The sequence below is a fragment of the Siniperca chuatsi genome, linkage group LG17, assembly GCF_020085105.1.
Source record: "Siniperca chuatsi isolate FFG_IHB_CAS linkage group LG17, ASM2008510v1, whole genome shotgun sequence".
Lineage (NCBI taxonomy): Eukaryota > Metazoa > Chordata > Actinopteri > Centrarchiformes > Sinipercidae > Siniperca > Siniperca chuatsi.
Genome location: NC_058058.1, coordinates 24538053 through 24550525, shown reverse-complemented (window position 1 = coordinate 24550525; position 12473 = coordinate 24538053). Strand labels below are relative to the sequence as shown.

General features: G+C 40.3%; 1 long non-coding RNA gene across 2 annotated transcripts; it reads right to left on the bottom strand.

Moving 5' to 3' along the window:
• Positions 1-5370: 5370 nt before the first annotated feature.
• On the bottom strand, positions 5371-6998 carry LOC122864853. 2 transcript variants are annotated; one of them, XR_006375316.1, is made up of 2 exons: positions 6550-6998; positions 5371-6436 (listed from the first exon to the last, which is right to left on the bottom strand). It is a non-coding gene; the product is annotated as an uncharacterized LOC122864853 (long non-coding RNA). The 2 variants fall into 2 exon arrangements; XR_006375315.1 differs by having other exon boundaries at positions 6563-6998.
• Between the last annotated feature and the right edge of the window lie 5475 nt (positions 6999-12473).

Genomic DNA, 12473 nt, shown 5'->3' with positions numbered 1-12473 from the left:
TTTGATTTATTGTTGCAACAGACTCGTAAGCATATTTTAACTCTTTATGTAGGCTAGTTTACTACTGTGGTTTTATGGTGCCATTAAACACGAGTAATAAATTTAAAACATGGATAGTTGTATTTAATGAGCAAACCTGCTGTTGCCATAGAGCCTTGTTTACCAAATGATGACTACATAGAGTGCTAAAAAATAGAACATTTTATGGGGTTCTGCTGGTAAAGGTCACATTTGATGGTAGTAAAATCACGATGAACAACATTCTTAATATTTAGTATTTTTCGTAATGCAGAAAACACTGCCTTTGTGAGGAGCATCTCCCCATCGTTTTAATGGAATACATTCAGAGCTTTTTATACCACCTTATTGTTTATGATAGGATGTTATGAGAAGATGCTGAATAACTTATTCAGATAAGATCAAATAAGCTTTATTGTTCCTGCGGGGAACTTTGTCATAGGCATGTTGATGCAAAGTATGAAGAACCTTTACCAGGCCAGTAGTGACGTCAGTTTTCAGTTTTTGCACTTTTTAATGATCTTTGCTTTTTTGTGAAATATTGGATCATTTTTACCTCTGGACTTCAAACAGTTATTTAAATGAAACCATGTAAGAAGTTTAGAGGGGAATGCCTGAAACATTTTAGACACTGCTTTTTTGTGATGGGTCACAAGCAAAAAAGGTTGGGAACCACTGGTTTAATTAAAAAAAAAAAAGCACTCTATTTTATATGATTATTCTATGTTTTTTTATGTAAAATCTTAATCTGAAAAGTAACTAGTAACTCCAGATGTCAGATAAATGTAGTGGAGTGAAAAAGTACAATATTCCCCTCTGAGTCACCAACAACTGTTGTTTGTGACTAAGGATCAACAAGTACTTCATCATAATTGATGACAAGTTAATCAAGACAAAGATCCGTTGTGTTCACTAATCGAAGTATTTGTACAACGCAGATCGAAGTGTACTTTAGCGACTTTAGCTTCCCAGGTGAAGTCATGGAATGCACTGGCACAATGTGCTATAAACATACAGCATAAAATGCACTGAGCTGTTTAATACTGCGTCTGTAGTCAGTGTTAAAGATGGCGCAGGGTCTTAAAGGATATAAGTACACATCTACTGGCAGTGCCCATATACAAGTAAGTACAGTATGTGAACATCAGCTTGCTGATAAAGTCAGTGCCTACGTATTTTACAGTAAGACTATGCAGCCACATAACTCTTTCTCTTACAAATGAACAGTCAGATTCATAAGAAAACAAAGCTTATAGTGGCTCATGTGAGCGGTTATGTAACTGATTAGTGAGCCAGCTTACTGACTTTATGACTCGTCTCTGCTTGTGTTACTGTTACACTGCATTTTAGCATTTACCATGATCCTGTAACTGCCACTTGTGGTGAAAAGGCCGCATGGTAAGTCATAATAACTGTGATGATTTCATCATCACAGTTATCTCAGCTTGGACTTGGAGACTTCGGATTTTTCTCTCTATAGTCAACAAAATCAATAATAATTATTGGAAGTTATGGTTTTAACAGTTAACTTCATTTCTCTTTTTGGCATGTACATTTTACACAACAGTGGGCCCTGCAGCCAGAGACTGAACCTGGGTTTGCTGCCATCTCCTGTGACATTGAGGCATCCCTTTCAATAATCAGTTAATCTAATGCAGTGGTCCCCAACCTTGGGGTGACCCCCATAAGATGGTCGATGAAAGCAAAAGAAAACATATTTCTACTACACAGTTATGCTTATTTGTATTGAGTACATTTACTCAGGTACTGTACCTAAGTACAGTTTTGAGGTACTTGTACTTTGTATTTCCATTTCCTGCAACTTTATACTTTTACTTCACTTAATTTCAGAGGCAAATATTGTACTTTTTACTCCACTACATTTATTTGATAACTTTAGTTACTTTGCAGATTCGGATTAATAATACAAACTATAATCAACAAATAAATGATGATGTATAATTATGGATAAAGATAAGACTTTATTGATCCCTTGGTGAAATTCACAAGCTACCCAGCAGTGAATGGTAAAAAGTAAGCCCCACCATTACCAGCTGCCACATTAAAGTGATGTACATATTGATGCATCAATAATTATAATTCAATATACATTATTCTGATTATACTTTTGTACTTTTACTTAAGTAAAATTTTGACTTCTTCTTCCACTACTGGATATAAGAGTGGTTTCAATCTTCTTCATCTGACTCTTGGCAAGAAAGGGGATTTGAACATATTTCCAAAAATATTCAACTTTTCCTTAAATAATATCCCTTCATAAACCCGTGAGTGATGTCACAATTGCTACTTACATGTTTTTTCTTCCATCCTGATCGTCATATCATCCACTCTGAACCTTACAATCACTTACATTTAAAGGATATTACATGATAGAAAGAAATTTGGGTAAAAGGATAAGCATCATGAATGTACGATGCGGCGGATGCAGTAGAAACGCTTGTAAGGGTTAGGGTCATGTCTGCGCATGCCGGTGCTCGTGAAACTGACAGCCAGTCTCAACTTGTACACCATGTTTACCAGCATCATCATTCAGAGACCGTATAGGCGTCTGGGCACAGGCCTGATTTCTGTTCTACACTCCGAACCCTTTGCGTATTAACCCAAAGCATTTCAACACCCCCAGTCACTGGTGTAAATGATAGATTATGGTTGGAGACATGCTTTGATAATGTCTGCACATGGAAAACCAAAACTGAATTTAGTCAACAGCAGACTGAAACTTGTGGTTTCAGGTTCCTGTTATAACTAGGCAAGGCTTGTGTTGTAACACCTCTGTCAACAGTGTGTAGTGCTAAGATCATCTCAGGGCCTGATGCCATGGTTTCATTATAGTGAAGGTTATATGAGAGGTGTTATCAGCTTTACTGTAAACAGGCTTTTGCGAAGGTGTTTTCTTACAGGCAGGTATTTATTTACTGTGTCACTCCAAGCCTCTGCAGGAGACAAGGTATTAGATTGACAGTTCTTTACACTCTATTACAGTGTTTGTTTTTCCATCTTAATTTATTTTTTTTATCAATATAGAGGAGCTGATGTATTTAAGATCAACTTTTTCTGGAAGAGTTGACCAACTTTTTACCACTTATTTTAAGCTTTAAATTCACATCATCATATTATATGGTCAAAGTTATGTGAGGACATTATTTATGGGGGTAAACACGGGTAGGCATTGGGGGTGAACAAAGATATGTGCAGTGGTGGAAGAAGTACTCAGATCCTCTACTTAAGTAAAAGTAGCCGTATCACAGTGTAGAGATGCTCTGCTACAAGTAAAAGTCCTGCACTCAAAATCTGACTTAAATAAAAGAACGAAAGTATTAGCATCAAAATATACGTAAAGTACAAAAAGTAAAAGTAGTCATTCTACAGAATGGACCATTTCAGAATATCGTGTATTATATTATTGGATTATAATTATGGATGCGTTAATGTGTAATAACTTTAATGTTGAAGCTGGTAAAGGTGAAGCTTATTTTTATTACTTATAACTTTGGGTTGCTTGTGAATTTCCCCCTTGGGGATCAGTAAAGTCTTAACCTTGATCTATAATTATACATCATAATGTATTTGTTGATTATATTTTGTATTGTATCTAGTATCTTCACTAGTAACTAAAGTTATTAAATAAATGTAGTGGAGTACAAAGTACAATATTCCCCTCTGAAATACACAAGTACCTCAAAATTGTACTTAAGTACAGCACTTGAGTAAATGTACTTTGTTCCTTGGATATGTACACTATCTTAACATGTTAATTAACTGTAAAACATTCTGCTTCTTTACCACATAAAGATCACCACTTCAGGAGGTTATAGTTAGCCCCCATTTAATTTACTATTACATCCATTAATGTGACTCTTGACGGTGCTGTTTGATAAGCTTAGTGTCTATATAGAAACCTGCAGTGGGTGCATCGTGAAGAAAGGAGGACCTGCCCTGCCTCTCACAGACAGGCTTAAACATTTGTAGTGAGTCAATTGTTTCCAAGAGGCTTGTAAACTCCACCAGATGGGGCTCTTGTATCCATGGGTGTCTGCAGGCTCAAATTCTTCATTTGAAAAACTAAATGTAAAAAAGGGAAGAAAAGTCATTCATTGCATGTATACTGAGATCTATAAAGCCAAGGCGAATGCAGACTGATTCTTTGAGAACCCTCTATCGCATCTCTAACTTGTCCTGAAACAAACACAACATTCACTTCTGTTAGAGTAAAACATCTTAGTTTTGTAATGGTGCTATGAATGGTTTTCTCTTATTATTGCCTTGTTGAGTTTTGAATGTGATATGATATATATTGAAAATAAACACATTCATGTTCTGCATAGCGTCTTATATTTGATTTCTTATTATATTATCAGAGTAAATACAAATATTGTAAGGCTCTGTTTGAAATGTTAATTTCTTCCTGAGTTCCACTTTAAGTGGTTGAACTGATGTTGAGAAAATAAAAATAAAATGCACATGAAACTGAAATATACACCCTCTGGCCACTTTATTAGGTACGCCTGTGCAATCAAATGCAATCCCCACATGTATGTAAATGGGGGTGGACAAAATATTAGAAATACCTTTCAATATAAGGGGGGCATGGCTCAGCAGGTAGAGCGGCCGATCCCCGGCTCCTCCAGGGAGACACACAGAGACTGAGCAGGTTGGCACCTTGCATTGCATGTGTGTGAATGGGTGAGTGTAAAGCGCTTTGAGTGGCCGCTATATAAATGTAGTCCATTTACCATATAATGCACTCCAGTACAACACCACCCTCCGCTACGCCCTCAGTAATAAACATAAGTGGAATTATCACCTTTCTGTCAGTATCAGCAACAGCTGAAAATGTAGAAACTTTTTTGTTGCAGTACTGTTGTATTGTATTGCATTCAATTGTACAGGTGTTCCTAGTAAAGTGGCCAGTGAGTGTATATTAAATAGTGCAATGTCATTTTAAAAAGCCCTTTGAGTTCAAACGGATTCATGCAGACGATGGCTTAAACCCATTTCATCACTTCGACATGCTGCAAGGATGTAGCATGCACTACGGTAAACCTGGTTATGTAAGTGCAGTTGGCGCTGGGTGAAGGGGTTAGGTGACCTTGAATATAAATAAGGATGTGGTAACTTCTTAGCCACATTACTTGTGTCATTCCAGCCACTGCCAGTGTCCTCACACATCTTTACAAAGGAAGGGAAAAATACACCCACACACTGCTATCTTGTTCCTCTTCAATTCTACATGAACATGACAACTACAAATGGTCTTCCTCAGGTAAAAGTGAAGGTGTAAACACACGTATAAATGAGCTGTGAAGACACATCACACATCATTCGTACATACATGTGAGGACAACATGCCTAATCATTTCATTACTGGGAGTAGTCACACAATACCCATATAAATAACACATTAGCGTTGCATTCCAGGAACAGTTTTCAAGCTGCATATTTTGTCTTCATATAACCATCTTCACTTTTTGTATGACAATAACATAACATGTTGCATCAGAGGATTTTCCATCCTGCCATGAAACAAATACAGTCATTGTTAAACACTTCACTTTCACTTTCAACACTTCAAATTTTAAAAACGTTAAAAGCAATCCTCAGTTTGCAACTCATCAAAGCCTGCAGATGGTGCTGCTTTACCATGACAGGAACACACAGGATAGAATGAACATGCCTGGTACTAGAAACTTTGAAGTTTGGACGGATAAAATATTCTTACTAAATTGTTTCAATATTATCTCTTAATTATCCTTGCCTTTCCCCTTAATCATCGAAGCCCTTCAAGACGAAACGGTTCCAAAACAATACGTCCCGTATTTGGTTCGGAATTTTTTCCTACAGTGTGTGTGCATAATACAAAACAATTACATTTTCCCCTTTTAAACATTTAAAGTGGCACCCCTGCTGTTCTGCACACTCAGCAGTTAGGCCAGGTGAGCTCTCACATTTACGATGGAGCGCCTCTGTCAGCTGCTTGGACACGTCCCCTGTTGATCTGCCAATGCTCCTCAGCTCATCCATCACAGATTTGCAGATGGCCTTTTTGTGTGTCAGGAAGGCTGGCACAATGTTGCTAAAGTGCTTTGGTAGCTTCTCCAGCCATTGGGGCTTGTCAGCATACCAGTACTTCTTACAAGCCTTGCAGGTGAGCCGTGAGGCTAAAATATAGTACTGGCCGCTGGTGCCAACGATTATTCTTGGCCTGCCAGAAGAAGTTACCTGAGGGTTGGGGCAACCATGAAGACAAGGCAAGATATACTCAGCCTCTCCATGACTGTGTGCTGAGGTGGATAAAGTCACAGGGACAGCATGTTTTCTGCTGGTGGGAGCAGTTCCACTGCACAACATCCTGATCAAAGCCTGGGACAGAGGCTGCTGGCTGCTGGACATGGCAGAGCTGTAAAACACAAACACAATAAAACACTACAATACACACACAATAAGAGAGAAGGAAAGAGAGTTCTGTATTGATGACTGCTATGGTTAAAACAGTGTCACAGAAATTCGTACTTTCATCACGGACCTTCTGTGTCTGTCAGTGCTGCTTGAGGATGTACTGCTGCAGGTTGTACATCTTGCTGTTTTTGATGCTCTTCACTCCTAAAATGAAGGCAGCATAACCATCAGCCCTGCTCTCCCAGATCTGGCTAGAGATAGATAGATAGACAGACAGACATCTCTCTGCAGCGGATCATCCCCCTATTTCTGCGCTGCACTGAATTCTCTTTACTGTGGATTACAGGATTTGGTTATTATTGTATTGATTCATTACGTCCTTGGTGGGCCAATAAATAAGCTTGTCTGTTCTGACAAACATATTGATAAAATAGCCTATAAAACATTGATTATTTTTTAAATGTTTAAATGAAATGATTTCTAAAAAATATAATTTTGTTTAACATCTGATGATATCTAGAGCTATGTGCAAATGTGTTTACACACACACACTGTCACGGATACTCCAGGCTCCACTACCCACTATTTATCCACACCTGCTCCCAATCACACTCCTGCTCCACATTAGCTCCCAATCACAGTCTGCATATAAGCCCTGCACTCGCATCAGTTTATGATCAGGACTTCCCATGTTACTCGGTATTACGCCTATTCTCCTTGTCTCCAGTGATCTCCCTCTCCAGCGAGTTCTTCTGCCTACAGACTTCCCTCTCTTCATATCCACAATATCTGGCTGTCATTCAATAAAGAACGTTCTGTGTCCATCCCGGTGTCCCCCTGCCTGTCTGTTCCGTAACAGAAGGTCGAATCAAACCGAAAGGATGACCGCCCGAGGTCCCCAGCTCCTCGCCTGTCCAGTCCCCGGGTCATCCACCGGAGGTCCTCAGCTCCACCCTGGTTCTGCTACAGGGTCGCCCGCCCGGGATCCTCTGTAACACCCAGGACCGGGTTCATGGTCGTACGTCCGAGGCCTCCCAGCACCACACCTGCCCAAGCCCATGGTCGTCTGTCCGAGACTCCCTGCTCCACACCTGTCCAAGCTCTGGCCGGTCGCCCGGATCAACCCGCTCCCCGTGGTGGAGGACGACCGTCACGTCGGCGGGGTTTTTTCTCTGTGTCCTCTGGCGGGGTTTTTCGGCCCTCGGGAGCTGGCCGTGGAGGAGGAGGTACTGTCACGGATACTCCAGGCTCCACTACCCACTAATTATCCACACCTGCTCCACATTAGCTCCCTTTCACGGTCTGCATATAAGCCCTGCACTCACCTCAGTCTATGTCCGACCTCGTTTATGATCAGGACTCCCCATGTTACTCGGCATTACGCCTATTCTCCTTGTCTCCAGCGATCTCCCTGTCTCCAGCATTTCTCCTGTCTCCAGCGATCTCCCTCTCCAGCGCGTTCTTCCGCCTACAGACTTCCCTCTCTTCATATCCACAATATCTGGCTGTCATTCAATAAAGAACGTTCTGTGTCCATCCTGGTGTCCCCTGCCTGTCTGTTCCGTAACACACACACACAAGCCTGGAATAGCTATATTTCCACGAGGATAAGGTGGATAGAGGATTCTTCTGATAATAGCAGATGTTTATTTGGTGTTGGACAGTCCTTAGCTGATGTTTTCCTACTGGAAACATATGGCACCATATAAAAAGCTTGTGTCATATGGAATGCCATTTTAGACAATATTAAATAAATTAATAATTGTATAAATAAATATGGCTATGAAATAAATAAATGAGACAAATAAATTTGAATATATAAATGAGTCAGTATAGTTCAATAAATAGTTGTTTTTTTAAAAAAAAGGATGTTTTTCAAATGACTACTTTTATTTATTTCAGGGGACTTTTATTTCACAATGCAACATTTATTTCCAGCTCTTTTTATTTCCATCTGTTATATTCAAAGGAAGGGGGCGTGGTTATCTTACAGAGCAGCAAGATGGAACACAGCCTCAGAGACCGACTTTCCTGATGGACAGATAGCTTTACTTGTTGCTACAGTAACCGCTAACTGCTACTAATGGTTGAGCTCAGTTTCGTTGTCCCCCCCCGGGCCTTTAAACCTCCTCCTCCCGGTGGTCCAAAGCTCATGTGCTAGAGGTGTAAACATCAACACCCACCCAATGCTCAGAGTATGGGGCCATTATTACAGCAGAACTACTTACAAATGTGTGTGGAGATTTGTCTGTGTGCCTCAGTAGCTATACAGCATACATACCACCAGTCAGCAGTAGCACCCAGTGATTTTAAGTGAGTTCATTTCAAATAAATTTTATTTATGTAGTGCCAATTCATAACAGAAGTTATCTCTTTGCACTTATCCTGTAGAGCTGGTCTAGACCGTACTCTTTATAATATTATTTACAGAGACCCAACAAATCCCACCATGAGCAAGCATTTAGCGACAGTGGCGAGGAAAACCTTCCTTTAAGAGGCAGAAACCTTGCACAGAACCAGACTCAGTGGTGGGCCATCCGCTGCTGCTGTGTTAGGTTTTGAGAGAGAAAGGGGACAGGGGTGGGGGTGGGAGAGAGAGAGATAGAGGCACAATGCAAATACCACCTAGAATTTTTAAAATAGTAGAAATGGAATTGTAGTGTTAATATTAATAAATTAATAATAATAGGAATGACAGCAATAGGAAAAATAATGACAGTATTAGTAACAGAGCCAAGAACAACAACTGTAGTAGCAGTTGTCGAGCAGGAACACGGGGGCAGCAGGTGGCCCACAACCACAGATCCAGACTCTGCAGCTCCGGAGGCAGAAATACCTGCTGAAAGCGACGGAAGGAGAGAGGAGAGAAACGAAAAGGCACAGAACTACGGGAGAGAGAAGATGTCGAGTTAGTAGCGTGCAGTAATGGGATAAAAATGCATACAGATGGAGAGGGAGAGAAAGAGAGAGGAAAGAGGTGCATCATGGGAAGTCTCTTGGCAGTCTATTGCTATAGCAGCATAACTAAGGGATGGTTCAGGGCTCACCTGAGCCAGCCCTAACTATAAGCTTTATCAAAGAGGAAAGTCTTAAGCCTACTCTTAAATGTGGAGATGGCGTCTGCCTCCCGAACCCAAACTGGGACCTGATTCCACAGGAGAGGAGCTTGATAACTGAAGGCTCTGGCTCCCATTTTACTTTTGGAGACTCTAAGAACCACAAGTAACCCTACAATCTGGGAGCGCAATGTTCTAGTGGGGTAATAAGGTATTATGATCTCTTTAAGATACGATGGTGCCTGACCATTAAGAGCTTTGTAGGTGAGGAGAAGGAGCGGAGAGCGGAAGGATTTTAAATTATATTCTGGATTTTACAGGGAGCCAGTGCAGAGAAGCTAATATTACTTTTCCTAGTTCTTGTCAGTACATGTGCCGCAGCATTCTGGATCAACTGGAGAGTCTTAAGGGACTTATTCAGGCAGCCTGATAATAAGTAATTGCAATAGTCCAACCTAGAAGTAACAAATGCATGCATTCGTTTTTTGGCATCATTTTGAGACAGGATTTGCCTGATTTTTGCAATGTTACGTAGGTGAAAGAAGGCAGTCCTTGAAGTTTGTTTCATGTGGGAGTTAAAGGATAAATCCTGATCAAAGATAACTCTGAGGTTCCTTTACGGTGGTGCTGGAGGCCCAGAGAGATTTCAAAATTCTGTCACATGAGCTGGTAACTGTGGGCAAGAGTTGACTCGCTGTCAATTAGAGCAGGGGCCAAATATCCTGGGAAAAGAATGCCACTGGGAGGATCTCAGCTTTGCTCATGTGACAGAATTTTAAAGATTGCAATTGAATGTTTCATGTTGAAGTACGCCATAGGAGTCGTAGTTAACCTAGAAATTTCCCTCCATTGATTCCATCGTAGTCTGCCCTGCATCAACACAACTGCAGCCACTACCACTGCCCAGCCCAGTAACGTCACGCTGAAAATCACTTGGTGCTACCGCTGACTGGTGGTATGTAGGCTGTATAGCTATTGAGGCACATAGCCAAATCTCCACATACATTTGCAGATCTCTGCCACGGCTGAAGTGTCGCAAAAGTCAAGTGTAAAAAGACCAAGCCAATTGAGAGGCCCGCCTGAGTTGTAACTGATGACTTATTTCCAGCTCTTGGAGCAAAATACTCTTTTGTCAGCAATTAACATCTATGTATGCATTTACAGATTTGTCTACACATTTACAAATATCAATGCATTTGCAAATTTGAATACAGATTTGGAGTATTTTTTTTTTTTTACACATTTACAAATCTGATTACTCACACATGGATTCTGAATACACATTTGCAGATTCCTGTACACATTCACCAATCGCTGTACACATTTAGAGGTTCCTATTTCAGTAGAGATCAGGGAATAAACAGAGAATCATGTTACTCGTTTGTAATGTAATTTCCTGGTGTGGTAAACATCTAAGTTATGGGATGGAAAATACCTCAAAAGAACCTTGGGCACTCAGGAATTTTGGTTTATTTTAGAGGATAAACAAGATTTTAAGGGCTTCTGAATCTATTGCTGAGTGTTTTTGTTGTGTCTTTCACAGTAAGGTGGTTTCTGACACAATTTTGAGCTGAACTCAAAATGGTAAAATGCTCTAACTAAAACAAAAAAGAATCAACCCTTGTTTTACTTGTGGCTCAGTGTACTGTATGCATGAAAGCATGAATGTTCTCTACCACTATCTTGCGTCAAGTTTAACATTTAGGCTTATGGTGGCACCAATGGAAAGAGTCAATGGAAGAGAATGTTCTCAACAACAATCTACCCATTGGATTTGATATTTTTTGCGTGCATTTTGTGTGTAATCGTGACATTTTACCCTAAAGGTGGCACAAGAGGAAAGAACAGGGAGCCATCAAAAATATTAGGACCCATCCTCTGGGAACCATGAACATCCACAGAAAATGTAATAGACAGTAGGTCAGTAGTTCTGTGAATCCGTAGGGCCCCCTGCTAGCAGAGTGAAAAGGGATCAGCACTAGCTGCAGTGTTAGGGAAGTTACTGAAAAAATAATGCATAATTAATCTCTCATTACTCTACAAAATTTGGTATCACATAACCTTACTCATTATGCAATGAGTGAAGCAATCATATTGGTATATCTTGTTCAGAATTTGTCCAACAGGTGGTGATTCTGCTGTAGACATGAGCAGCATTTTCTCCCCTACGCAGCCCAACACAGTCTGATCAGTTTTCCCTGTGTTAGTGCTGCAGCTGGTTTTGATAAAATAATCTTAACTCAGGGTTCATATACTAGCTCTGGAGCTTTCAATCACATCTCACAGTCTCTGTCAGCAAATGGAGTTTGTTCAGTTGTCAAAAGATAGCTTTTAGCATATGTAGCTTGTGGTCGAGCCATTCTTCCCATTGTGGGACAAGGTTTTTCTGTTTAATGTCAGCATACAAGTGCTTAGATAGGTTACAAGTTTGCTTTTATAAGCAGGTGATTCTGACCTGGACACGGCTTACATTTTATTGTGATATTCTTATTGTTATGTGATAGACAGTAGCCACACTGATCAAAACATCTAGCCTTCTCAGAGAATTTGCACTTTATATACCTTCTTCTACCCGACCGACCGATATTGCCATCCCTAGAGCCATATTGCTGCAGTAGGAGCAGTAGTTAATATTTGTAGTTGAGGCACAAATATTTAGCATCAGTAGTACTTGGTGGTACTATTTTATTATCCTGGGTTTCACAGAGGCATTTTAGTCTCTTGCAAGGGTCTAAATTCTGTTAGAGGCTTTTCCGAGGACAAATTATGAGAAAAACACTTTCTACCTGCATTTCAAATCCCAACCTGTAGATTAGCAACGATCTGCTCTGAGGCCTGACATTTGTAAGTGGGCAGCCAGGTACTAACATGTCATTTTCATGGGCACAGGCTTTATGTGGGCAGAGCCATTAAAGTGTGGCATTGAGTGTCCTGAGGGATCAGCTTTGCTCCAGTGATTTCTCATTCACAAAAGGGCTGAAG